General features: G+C 43.6%; 1 long non-coding RNA gene across 1 annotated transcript; it reads left to right on the top strand.

Moving 5' to 3' along the window:
* The first annotated feature begins 1886 nt into the window (after nt 1-1886).
* Nucleotides 1887-7667, top strand: LOC310780826. Its single transcript, XR_014552932.1, has 3 exons — nt 1887-1981; nt 7249-7321; nt 7485-7667. It is a non-coding gene; the product is annotated as an uncharacterized lncRNA (long non-coding RNA).
* Nucleotides 7668-12141: the final 4474 nt, after the last annotated feature.

The raw sequence follows: 12141 nt of genomic DNA, 5'->3' as shown, positions 1-12141 counted from the left end.
GACTGTGTTGGACCTGCAGAGAGCCGGGCCACGTGGCGAGGTGGTGCCGATGCGGTTCCGGGAGACGGACCGGGTATGCGGGACAACGACATGGACAGCAGGGAGCCTGCTGGGCATGTAGCGCGATCGGACATCTAGCCAGAGAGTGTCCAGAGGCTGTCGGAGATCGGGGGGCAGCGGGAGAAGAGAGACGTGCAGGCGGCAGACAGGTGAGACTCTGCTGGACTTGCCAGTCACCGGAGCACTTGGCTAGGGACTGCACTGAGAGTGTGGAGGCCAGAGGTGAGACGCAGGCTGGGAAGAGCGTGAGCAGCCAGAGGGAAGAGAGGGACATCGTCTGCAGCGTTGTTACAGTCGGGAGAGCGACGCTCGTGTCTCCGAGTGAGCGAGAGGGGTTACCGCCGGGGGAACCGGCCCAGCCTAACCGCTATACACCCCCTAACGTTGCACTGCGGAGAGCCGAGGGGAAGATCGACGCCGGTGGTGTTCGCTCTGCTGTCCTCAACCCTGGAGGAGGGGGACGGAAAAACGAGCGAGTGCGAGGCCGGGAGGACGACGCCAGGGTCAGCTGGAGAGTCGACGGGCGCGAGTGGAGACCGGAGGACGAGGATGTCGATCCGGTGCTCGTTCGTGCATTTGGCTACTGGAACAAACAAAAGGGGGGACCGAAAAGAGTGCTTCAGGGGGAATTGGTGAAGCTGGGAAAAGGGGGGATGGAAATGGGGTTTAAAAGAAAAGCTAAGGAAAATGTGGGGGCTTGTGTTTGAATTGAAATGTGTAAAAAAGAAGGAAATAATGAAAAACTAGACATTATGGAGTGCCTAATGGGAAACTAGACATTATGGGGGTACCTAATGGAAAACTAGACATTACGGAGTACCTAATGAAAACTGGACATTATGACGGGGGTGCTGAAAAGAAAAGACTGTTGTTGGGGAATTATAATTTGATGTGGTGATGGGAAAAATATTGTGTTGGGTGTGTTTTGGTACAGGGGGATGTGTGTGGGTTGTGCATGTCGCGTGGAAGCGACATTAAATTTGTGTGGGGGATATGTAGCGTATCGGGTAATTACGTGTATTGGGGTGTTTCCGTGCTTGGCTAGGAACTGATATGTGTGGGTGTGTTCCTAGGGGGAAGGGGATATATGTGACCAGCGGCCGGGGCGGAGGCCAGTCAGGCCAGGGTGGGCGAGCTGACCGGGTGGTTGCAGAGCTAGCAGCGAAGCTAGCTGCTAGGAGCGTGTATTGTGAAGACAAGAATAAAAAGCCTGTACCAACTTCAAGCCTCCAGTTCCTTGGACGAATACCCACTTCGTTACAATATCCTATATGCAATGCCACCTCACTACTACAGGAAACCATGTCATATAGTTCTTCAGCTGGATATCTTCATTGTGTTTCTCTTTCTACATACAGCTTGTATGCATGTAGCGTTGGCAAGTCTCAATTAGAGAGAAGAGAGTTTTTAGTGTTTAGCTACGCCCTTGAATAGAGGCCAGTGTGAAGGATATAATGGGATGTGTGGGAGCAGTGGATGGAAAGAAACTATACTGGTCCGTTTTTGAGAGAAACTGGACTAATAATTAACAAGACTGTAATGGAGTAGGGAAACATTGGATGGATTAGTCCAGAAGGAGGCGGTAATGCAACATCTTGGATGCCAACCGCCGTAAAAGCAAACAGAAGAAGAAGAAGAACACGATAATTTTTCCCCATGATAGCGAAGGCATGAACCCGCCCCTCTCTGCCTCTGATTGGCCTAGCGTCAAACGTTCATCCAATCACATCCGCTTGGCCGAGTGCAGTCAGCCAATCAGGCAGAGAGGGGTGGATCACGCCTTCGCCATCATTGGAAACAAATATCGCTTCCCGGACAATAGACCAGGAGGACTAGGCCTCTGATCAAGGTTTATTTGTGCTCCGATCCAGTCTACAACTAACCTACATGCGCACAAGCAAGGACAACTTTGGAAACGCAAGTAAGGCTGAATCATCTTACATAATTATATATAGACTAATGCATATAGACGGTTCTCAACCGCTTCTTCTTCTGTGTTTTATGGCGGTTGGCATCATGGTTGGCATCCTTAAATGTTGCATTACCACCACCTGAATTGTATCAACTTCACAGTGCTAACTATTTACAGTGTCCACTTTCTCAGCTATTCAGGGGGAAACACTGACATAGCCTACTTCTAATAAAAATAAATTAAATAAAATGTTTTAATGTAAAGATAGGCCTACGCGTGCAATAACGTAGTCTACTGATAGTCAGCTTACTCTGTAACATGTAGCTTTTATTAGCCTCTCAGGCTAGCTCCGGACCAGACACCAATGCTTCCTACTACCTAACAACTAGCTACTAACTACTACAAGACATGAAGACCGAAATAGGCTACGTTGTTACTGTGTCTGTCGGAGACACGGCCTAACACTAACATTTAATATGAGCCGAATATCAGCCTGTGCTCAGCTATGTATACAGGAAGTAAATCGGATATTCAGGTGGGTTGTGACGGTGGTTATTGTTGTTTCATTCTGTTCCGTCTTGTATCAATGACCCTACAGAATGGACGGTTAAAGCATTGACTCTTGCTTACTTTAAAACGTTTATTGTAACAGACATATATAACATAAACATAACGTTTGCTCTAGTCTAGCTGGTCTTAGCCTAGCTGCTGTACTCATCAGTATCCGACTGGTGTCACACTGTTATTGTTCCCCCGAACAACATGCACTAGGAACTAACAATCCTATTGTTACATCTTTTCTTTTTTAATTTTGAGTTAAGTCCCTTACTCTGTACAATGTCAACATATCACTTAATCTCAGTGACCCAATATTAACCTTATCAAAAATCAGATTTTCAGCATTTAATTAATAAACAAAACTTGTACTTTCCACTTTGTTAAGGATATAAATCTCACTATAATTCTTCAAAAAATAAATCATATTATCCTCTCTGTAGTAGGCTACTGTGTCCCTACTTTATCAATACCATGAGACATAATAACCATAACATTGTATTTCAACAACAAAAATCAACTTTGTATCAAAACAAAATGTGCATATCATTACATTCCATTTCTCTCTTTTTTTTCTTTTTTTTTCTCCAGGACGAGACCCATCCTTAATTTTGCATTCCACCCAGAGTCTTAGCCAGAGTCCTGTAACTATACCCCGACTACTGAGTAAAGTCATTCAAGTATCTAGGCCTGACAACCTGACGACCCGACCTGGTAGTAGTGACAGCATGTTGCTCTCTCACTAGACCCCGCTCTGCCACTTCCACTCTTGGCGTTTGTACCACAGTCCCTGTTGTTGTTGGTGAGGCAGGTGTGCTATGGTTGTGTCTGAGGTGACGACGATTCCTCCTCAGAACACCTCCTGACTCCAGTTCCACCTCATAAGACCTATGGCTCACCGGTTTCATGACCTTTGCTGCTCTCCAGACCTTATGTGGCTCAAACGGCTGAACTCTTACACTGTCCCCTCTTTTAAGAGTGTCCATGTCCCTTGCCGTGCGATTGTAGTATTTTTCCTGTCTCCGTCTATTGTCCATCAGTCCTTGTTCGTTGTTTGTTATTTCTGGCTGCAACAGAGTGTCTTTGGTAGGAAGAAGGGTCGTTGTTCTCCTACACAGAAGTCTCTGAGCTGGGCTTGTATCGAGACCTTGGCTTGGTGTATTGCGATGGTCCAGCATAGCCAAGTATGGATCCTGTCCCGCAGTCGCAGCTTTCAGCATGAGACGTTTGGCTGTTTTCACTGCCGATTCAGCTTTCCCATTGCTCTGTGCATAATATCCTGGGGAAGATGTCCTGTGTTCCAATTCCAACACATTTTGCTGAAGCGTTGGAACTCTTGTGACGCGAATTGCGGCCCGTTATCTGAAATGACAACATCTGGTATCCCCTGTCGTGCAAAGTGGGCCTTTAGCTTTCTGATTACTGTGGTACTCTTAGTGTCTGGTAGATCATCTATCTCCCAAAAGTTAGAGTAGTAGTCTACAGTTATTAAGTAGTCTTTGTTATGAAAAGTGAACAAATCTGCACCCACCTTGGCCCAGGCTCTGTCTGCCATGTCATGTGGGTGTAGTGTCTCTCTCTGTTGCTTAGGATCTCCTGCCCTGCATATGTCACATTTGCTGATGAACGTTTTGATGTAGTCATTCATCCCTTGCCAATATACACATTCCCTCGCTCTCCTGAGACATCCTTCTACCCCAAGATGAGAGGAGTGGACACGATGAGTGATATCTGCTCTGAGCGCATCTGGTATCACTGCTCTCTCTCCCTTGAACACTATGCCATCCTGGAAACTTAATTCTACCTGGAATGAGTGGTAGTGCTGAATGTCTGTCGGAATGTCATTTTTATTCTGTGGCCACCCTGTCAAAATCAACTCTTTCAGTCTCTGTCATTTTGTGTCCTCTCTTGTAGCTAACTGTATTGCCTGTAGCCTCTCAGTAGAGATAGGCAGATAGCTAATCATGTTTACAGTCTCCAGTGGTATCTGCCAGTAACATATCTCGGCCTGGTACGTAGACGACGCTGATATCATAACCATGACCATAGATTGTAGGTACAGAGGGGCTGTCTGGTGTACTGCCCTGTAGGCCAGAACCAGTGTCTTGAATTGGATGTGTGCCGAGATTGGAAGCCAGTGAAGGTCCCGGAAGAGGGGAGTGACATGAGAGAATTTAGGTTGGTTGAAAACCAGACGGGCTGCAGCGTTCTGAATGAGCTGAAGCGGTCGGATGTCAGAGGCAGGTAGGCCGGCCAGAAGCACGTTGCAGTAGTCCAGGCAGGAGATGATAAGTGACTGGACCAGGAGTTGTGTCGCTTCCCTGGTGAGAAACGGATGGATTTTGCGGATGTTATACAAGGCCCTACAGGAGCGTGCTGTCGCAGCAATGTAGGCCGAGCAAGACAGCTGGTTGTCAAGGATCACCACAAGGTTCTTAGCTGTTTGGGAGGGAAGCACAGTACAGTGGTATTGTCAATGGAGATGGAGAGGTCTGTGAGAGGGCAGTCTTTCCCTGGGAGGAAGAGTAGCTCTGTCTTACCAAGGTTGAGCTTGAGGTGGTGGGCAGACATCCAGTCATCGATGTCTTTGAGGCAAAAGCCATGAGATGAGATCACATGGCCAAGAGATCTGATATAGGAATCTGTCTTAATTTATTTATTGAAATCATCCTCTGCTATTTAAAAACTCACAAATCTTCAACCTTTAGATTGTAATATTTGTATACTAGGGATGCACCGATTGCCATTTTCTTGGCCGATTCCGATTTCCGATTTTTGAATAGTCTGACTTGCCGATACCGATTTTTGCCGATTCCGATTTTTTTTTCTAAAAACAACAATTGACAGCTTACACAAACGTTTTTGTAACTTTGTTTGAAAATTAAGATTCATAGAACAATTCTTACATCAATGGGGATCCAAATAATCTTATCTTATCTTATCATTTGCATGAAGTAGGACCATCTCACTCAAACACATCTCAAAATAAAAGTGTTCCAGGTTAGGCTACTGGACAGAGCTTTTTTGTGCAAATACAATGAATACAAAAATTAAATTAAATCCAATAGCCTATATCCCACAGCTATCATGCATTTACTTTTCCAAAAGAAAACAGGTGCAACAGAACATCAAAATGATCCATGGACAAGGAGTTTATAGACTGGCTCCAGAGTCCTCTTGAGTAGAGGGGAAATGAGTTTATGAGTTACAGTAACGATCTTCAGTCTGAATATCAGGCGGAGTTTACACACAGTCCGAAGTTTGGTATGCGTATTTTTATCTGCCATCCGAAAAAATATCGTCACGCACAGAAATCCTTGCACACTTGTGAGTCCGATGCATTTTTATTATTATGTCCGTCGTTCTATTTGCAATACGAAACAAATAGTCTCTCCTGTATCTACGTTACAACATGACTGACAGGCTGAGGCACCAGCGCTGATGTGGAATGGAAAAGGCAGGTCGGGGAATGGTGGACACAATGCTCGCGTTCACCTCGCCAAGTCGGCTGTGCACTGTGGCCGGGTGCAGCAGCACTGCTTCCCGGGGAGAGAGAGCAGAGAGAGGGGGGCCAGTGAGGTGCGAAGCGAGCCGCTCAGACTTGACTCCAGCCGAGCGGGACTCGGCCGCATCTCTGTCTCCACGGCTTATTTTCGACTTGCATGTGTGACAAACTGCGAGATTTGTCTACTTCACTGACGGTGAAAAAAATCCACAACGAGGAAGGTATGCTGGCGTGTGTGTGGTGGTGGCTGGGTGCCTGTCTCGGTGCTTTGGGGTGCGCGCACGTCATGTGAAAATCGGCTCACAGAATCGGCTATTTAGAGTGACCGGCGCAGATCACCGATCGAGGCCGATCACGTGAAAATCGGCCATTTCCGGTCACGTGCCGATCGATCGGTGCATCCCTATTGTATACCGGTACCTTCAAACCTATGATTATCTCAATACATTTTAAGCAACATACCATTCAATTTTGAACAATTCTATAACGAGTTTGAGACTCCAATTAGTAGGGGTGTCACAATATATCGTCCCACGAAATTTCGCGATAGTAAAACGTCACGATATGTATCGTTGAGATGAAATCTCATATCGTGGAAAAAAAAAAAAAAAAAAAAAATTTTTTTTTTTTTTTTTTTCAAAAGTAGACAAAGTGTGTGGAAAGTGTGTGGAAAGTAGTTCAGTTGAACAAGTCTCTGAAGAGACACATGAGAAGTTATACAGGAGAGAAACCATTCAATTGAGTTTCTGGCAAAACTGTTTACTTGACAGGAAAAACTGAAGATGCATAAAAAATAGACTAAGAAAAGTCTTGTTGTTTGAGTTTGAAGAAAAACTGAAGATGCATAATGAGAATTTATACTGCTGAGAAACCTTTTAGTTCAAAGTAAATCTAAGTGACGGTGTAACTCATTCTATTTCAAGATAAGCCTTATCTCCAATCTCATGTTTTTTCTAGTTGTTATTGTAATAACAATTTCCCACAACAGCATGTTTTGTATTTGTGCATTTCAAATAAAATACTACTTTTCCAGTCATATATTGTCATTATTCAAGTTTAAAAAAATATTGTTAAAATCGTATCGTATCGTATCGTTATCGTGAACCCAGTATCGTGATACGTATCGTATCGTGAACTGAGTGTATCGTGACACCCCTACCAATTAGTAATTAAATTGTATATGACTGATTTAATTTAACCCCTGCTGTATCTACAGAGCTGCTTGGTGGGAGGACAGACATCTGGCGTAGGAGTGGAGGAGCATTGTCCAAATGAATTCTTCAGAAGAGGTGAGAAAAATATCACTGTTGTATCACTGATGTTGCAGCACACACGCACACACACACACACACACACACACACACACACACACACACACACACACACACACACACACACACACACACACACACTGTGCCCCCATGCCCTAATTCTTTCTTTGTGTCTTTTTAGAAACAGAGAGACACCAACAAGAGACTCAAACGCATTCACACTGGAGAGAAGCCCTACCACTGTGACCAATGTGGGAGCAGTTTCAGTGTGTTAGCTAACCTAAAAACCCACAAACGCATTCACACTGGAGAGAAGCCCTACCACTGTGACCAATGTGGAAGCAGTTTCACTCTGTTGCATCACCTAAAAACACACAAACGCATTCACACTGGAGATAAGCCCTACCACTGTGACCAATGTGGAAGCAGTTTCAGTCTGTTGCATAACCTAAAAAGACACAAACGCATTCACACTGGAGATAAGCCCTACCACTGTGACCAATGTGGGAGCAGTTTCAGTGAGTTAGGTAGCCTAAAAACACACAAACGCATTCACACTGGAGATAAGCCCTACCACTGTGACCAATGTGGAAGCAGTTTCAGTCAGTTAGGTCACCTAAAAACACACAAACACATTCACACTGGAGATAAGCCCTACCACTGTGACCAATGTGGGAGCAGGTTCAGTCAGTCAAGTAACCTAACAACACACCAACGCATTCACACTGGAACGGGCTACTGGTGTGACTGCTGTAAGAAAATGTTCACTTGGTCATCTAGTCTGAAGAAACACCGCTGCATCTAACCTGAAGAGCGCCCTCCACTGTCTGCAGACGGAACAAACTTATCTCTGTCCAACCACACATGTAATCAATGAATCAAAGTTCAGTGACAGTCTGATTATGAATAATTATGTTTGTTTCTGACATTGCATTGCTAGAATGTAAACAACAATGTAAGAATGTCATTACAAAGTAAATGGAGAGCTTGTGAAACTGTCTGATTTGTGATTACTACAGCAGAATAACATGCAGCTAATATCACCATTATTTTTTCTGACCCACCATACAGAGTAGGGCTGTGGCGATTCACTTATCTCCCGATTCGATACTATCACGATTCTTGGGTGCCGATTATATTGCGATTCTTAACACGTTGAGTGCCAAGGACGAGATATCTCGGCTTACATAAACATTTTTTTTTTTTGACGGTGGGACATCGATCAACCCCTTTTACGTCTCCTACACCAGAATTGGAGGTATTGAATGTGTATAATCTATTTTACCGACCCACTGAGTGTCGACATGTCTCTCCACAGTAGAAAGAGGCGACCCAAAACTGGACGAAAAAGCGCGAGCAAGCCGTTCTCATACTGTAAAATTGATGGCGAAAACGCTTTCACTTTCGCGCTGATGCACAGCGGTGGCAACGGTGGGGGGTTCCAAGAATAGATTGGATGCACACTTTGAAACACGCAGCATAAATATGACCAGAATCGCATCAAAGCTCTCAACCAAAACTCCACGAAACGAGCGAGTCCACCCAGACTTCCTCAAACAGCGGCCGCTCAAACAGGCAGCAGCCAGGCAGCAGCAACTTCGTTGTGACACGCCCGCTGGAGAGCCAGGGAGGCAGGAGGAGAACACACACGGAGGGAGGAGTTGGAAGCAGAGGGGGGTTTCCTGCTGTTATGGAGGAAATTACTGTTCAAAACTATTGTTTAGATGTCTGACTCTTACTGATGCCAAAAATGAATGGTTAAAGTGACTGTTCTATCGAATTTCACAAAAAGCCGTTTATCTCTGAATAATTTTTCTGACGCTGAAACCATGCTGTATTCAACTGCTAATGCTTACATAACTACTAACTCTACAAACTAACTATTTTAGACAGAGAAAGCACACATTCTATTAGTTCTTTTTAGATGATTGGTGTTCACGAAGTCTTAACAGAAAAGAATCCTCGGTTCTTGTAAAATGAGCCAGAATCCTCAAAAAAAAACCTGGCACAACCTACCTACAGCATTGAAAAAAGGGCTGGCAGTCAATGTGTTAAGTATTGCGATTCTACGATTATTGCGATTCGATATTACGATTTATTGCGATTTTTGTTTATTTTTTTCTTTTATTTTTTCAGATTGTTTGCTTTTTTACACTAGATTAGAACATGGGATAAGTTGAATCATACACTAGAGACTGTATATTATAAAACGGCTCTCTCAAATCAAGCAATCTGATTGGTTCACAGCCATTGTATAATTCCAGTAACCGAGTTCAATAACCCATGGCCATGGGTTATTGGTTGCCATGGCAACTCTCTTACTAAAAGGCAGCGCTGCGCTCGAGCCAAACAGCTTTCTCCTGATCTGCTGTATGGAGGGTCACTAGTCCTTACAATGAGTCATTATGGACGCATGATGGCGCAACTCTCTTACTAAAAGTACCTCAAAAACAAAATGGCGGAGACAACTTTCAGATCCTTGTGAATCGATCTTCGCTTATAACTTTACTAATACTTCGCAGAAAATGATGTTTTGTACAAGAATAGACGCGGGCTAATGTCTTAACCCCTCTCTCGCGCGCCCTCACTCTTAACCCCGCATTTCTAAATAAGACGTAACGTTACTTGGTGTCGGCATACGGCTCTGGTGTCTGCCTTTGCAAAAGCTCTCAGCAAGCGCCAGGATTGGCCAATGTCGACTTCAGTCTCCAGAACGATCCAATCAAATCACCCGCACGGCTATCTTCTTGCTAGAGGTCCCGCCTTACAGTAGTGTTTCAACTGACTATCAGAATAAAATGCCAGTCGGACTTATAGTATTATTATTATTATATTATTATACTTGGAAACCGTTTTATAAAAGCAATATAGCACTCGAGCTGCGTGGTGTTGTGGAATATAACAGCTTATCAGCGGGATATATTCTCCACAACACACTTGCTCTCGTGATATATTGCTTAATTATATCATGAGTAGGGCTGGGCGATATAGTTAAAAACAGGGGCGGACTGGGATCATAATTCAGGCCGGGCATTAGATACCAAGCAGGCCAGGCCGATATGGGCCGACGCGTGTGAAATTTGGGCCATTTGAAGCCCAATTTGGGCCATTTGAAGCCAGATTTGGGCCGTTTGAAGTCCAATTTTACAATGAGATGCACCCACTTTAACCCTGAAGTGTAATTATTACTTCAGACTAATAAAGTAATAAAACCACTAGTAAACCAGTAGGCGGCGCCTGGCCTGCTGTTCAGTGAGTGGCCTGACTGCATGCACCCCAAAAAAATTGCGATTATCGATTCTGGAATAAAAGATCGATTCAAAAAATCGTGACATTAAAAATCGCGATACTTAGGTGAATCGATTTTTCCCCCCACCCCTAATACAGAGCGTCATATTTTGTATTGACATATATTGAAGATATATTGTCCCTAAGGTTTACTAACATGAGATCTGTGGGGTTGGCGACTGTTGGATGTGGTTTACTTTCTCTACTTTTTCTGATGTGGCTTAAGACTGTTTCATGATGAAGATATGTTACGATGATATGAGTTATAATATATGTCTGAATAATGATACCCTATGGCTGTAGCTGAGAAATGTTTTTGTTGATATGGCAAGGGGGGAGGGTAGGGTGTCTTGTCTTGGTCCTGTCGTTTTTTTGTTCTTGTTTTGTGTCTTTAGTATTTGTATATCATTTGTAAATGTTTGTTAAAAAAAAATATAAAAATGTGGTCACAAAAAAGTGTACTAACATGAATGAAACAAGAACAGTGACATCAACAAAGGCGAGTTAATATTAAAGGCACAATGACTTTAAACCCCATCTCTTCAGTGTATTAATTCTAGCCTGGCATTGTGGAAGAATTTTTGTATGACTCATGCATGGAATAGGTGAAATAGGCGTTTAGGCGTTTGTAGGTAAAGTGGTCAACAACAAGGTCCCTGAGGGACGATTAGCTAGGTGGTGTGGTTTCCTTTCATTGTGTGAACTTGGGCGTTGCGTGCAAAGCTGCCTATAAATGCTCATGTGTGGCTAAAATTAAACAGATTCATATCTTCGCAGCGACTGAGAGGTTGTCCTATTATTTCGACATATTCTATAGTATATCATATAGAATTAACCACGACATAAATGACACCCCACGTGTCGCGTTTTGAAAGCCGGAGCATACTTTTGCCGACCTGAGCTGCGTTGATTTTGTGGTGTGTGACAGCCAAAGAAAAAGGTAAGGCATTTAAGCCAATTATTAATTATTGATTATTAATTATTAAATGATTATGTGGGTCACACACACCATGAAAGTGAGCGGCGACAGGTTGCTCCGACTTTGACTAAAGTAACTAAAGTAACTTAAGTCACAACAAGCATTGCCTATAGCCTACATGAATGATCTGTGGCAGCATATTTGAATAATGTTGTCATCTAACATTTAATTGAAAATCAAGTTTCACAATTAAACTTTATTGTGTTTTGGTTGTAGAGTTTGCCATTGGGGGCTCCATTGATGAAGCCAGCTGCAATGAGGAAACTCACTTCCGTTAGAATGTCTGCCTTCAAAATAAAATGCAAATATAAGTGTTTCAAATAAACGCAAGTAAGTCTTGTTTTATGCATCATCATTCAGTTACTGGAGGTGGAGCTCTTTGCCAAAACAACATAGCATTGTGTGTGTGTGTGTGTGTGTGTGTGTGTGTGTGTGTGTGTGTGTGTGTGTGTGTGCGCTAGTAATAACATGCCAACCTGCACATTCACCCTGTTAATTCCCAACTAAACACTAGTCAAAGGATAATAAAGAGAGCTCATTAGAACGAAAGAAAGAAAGAAAATCTTTGTGA

This window comes from Poromitra crassiceps (genome assembly GCF_964638095.1).
Source record: "Poromitra crassiceps genome assembly, chromosome: 8".
Classification (NCBI taxonomy): Eukaryota; Metazoa; Chordata; class Actinopteri; order Beryciformes; family Melamphaidae; genus Poromitra; species Poromitra crassiceps.
This window is presented reverse-complemented; position numbering and strand designations above follow the sequence as displayed.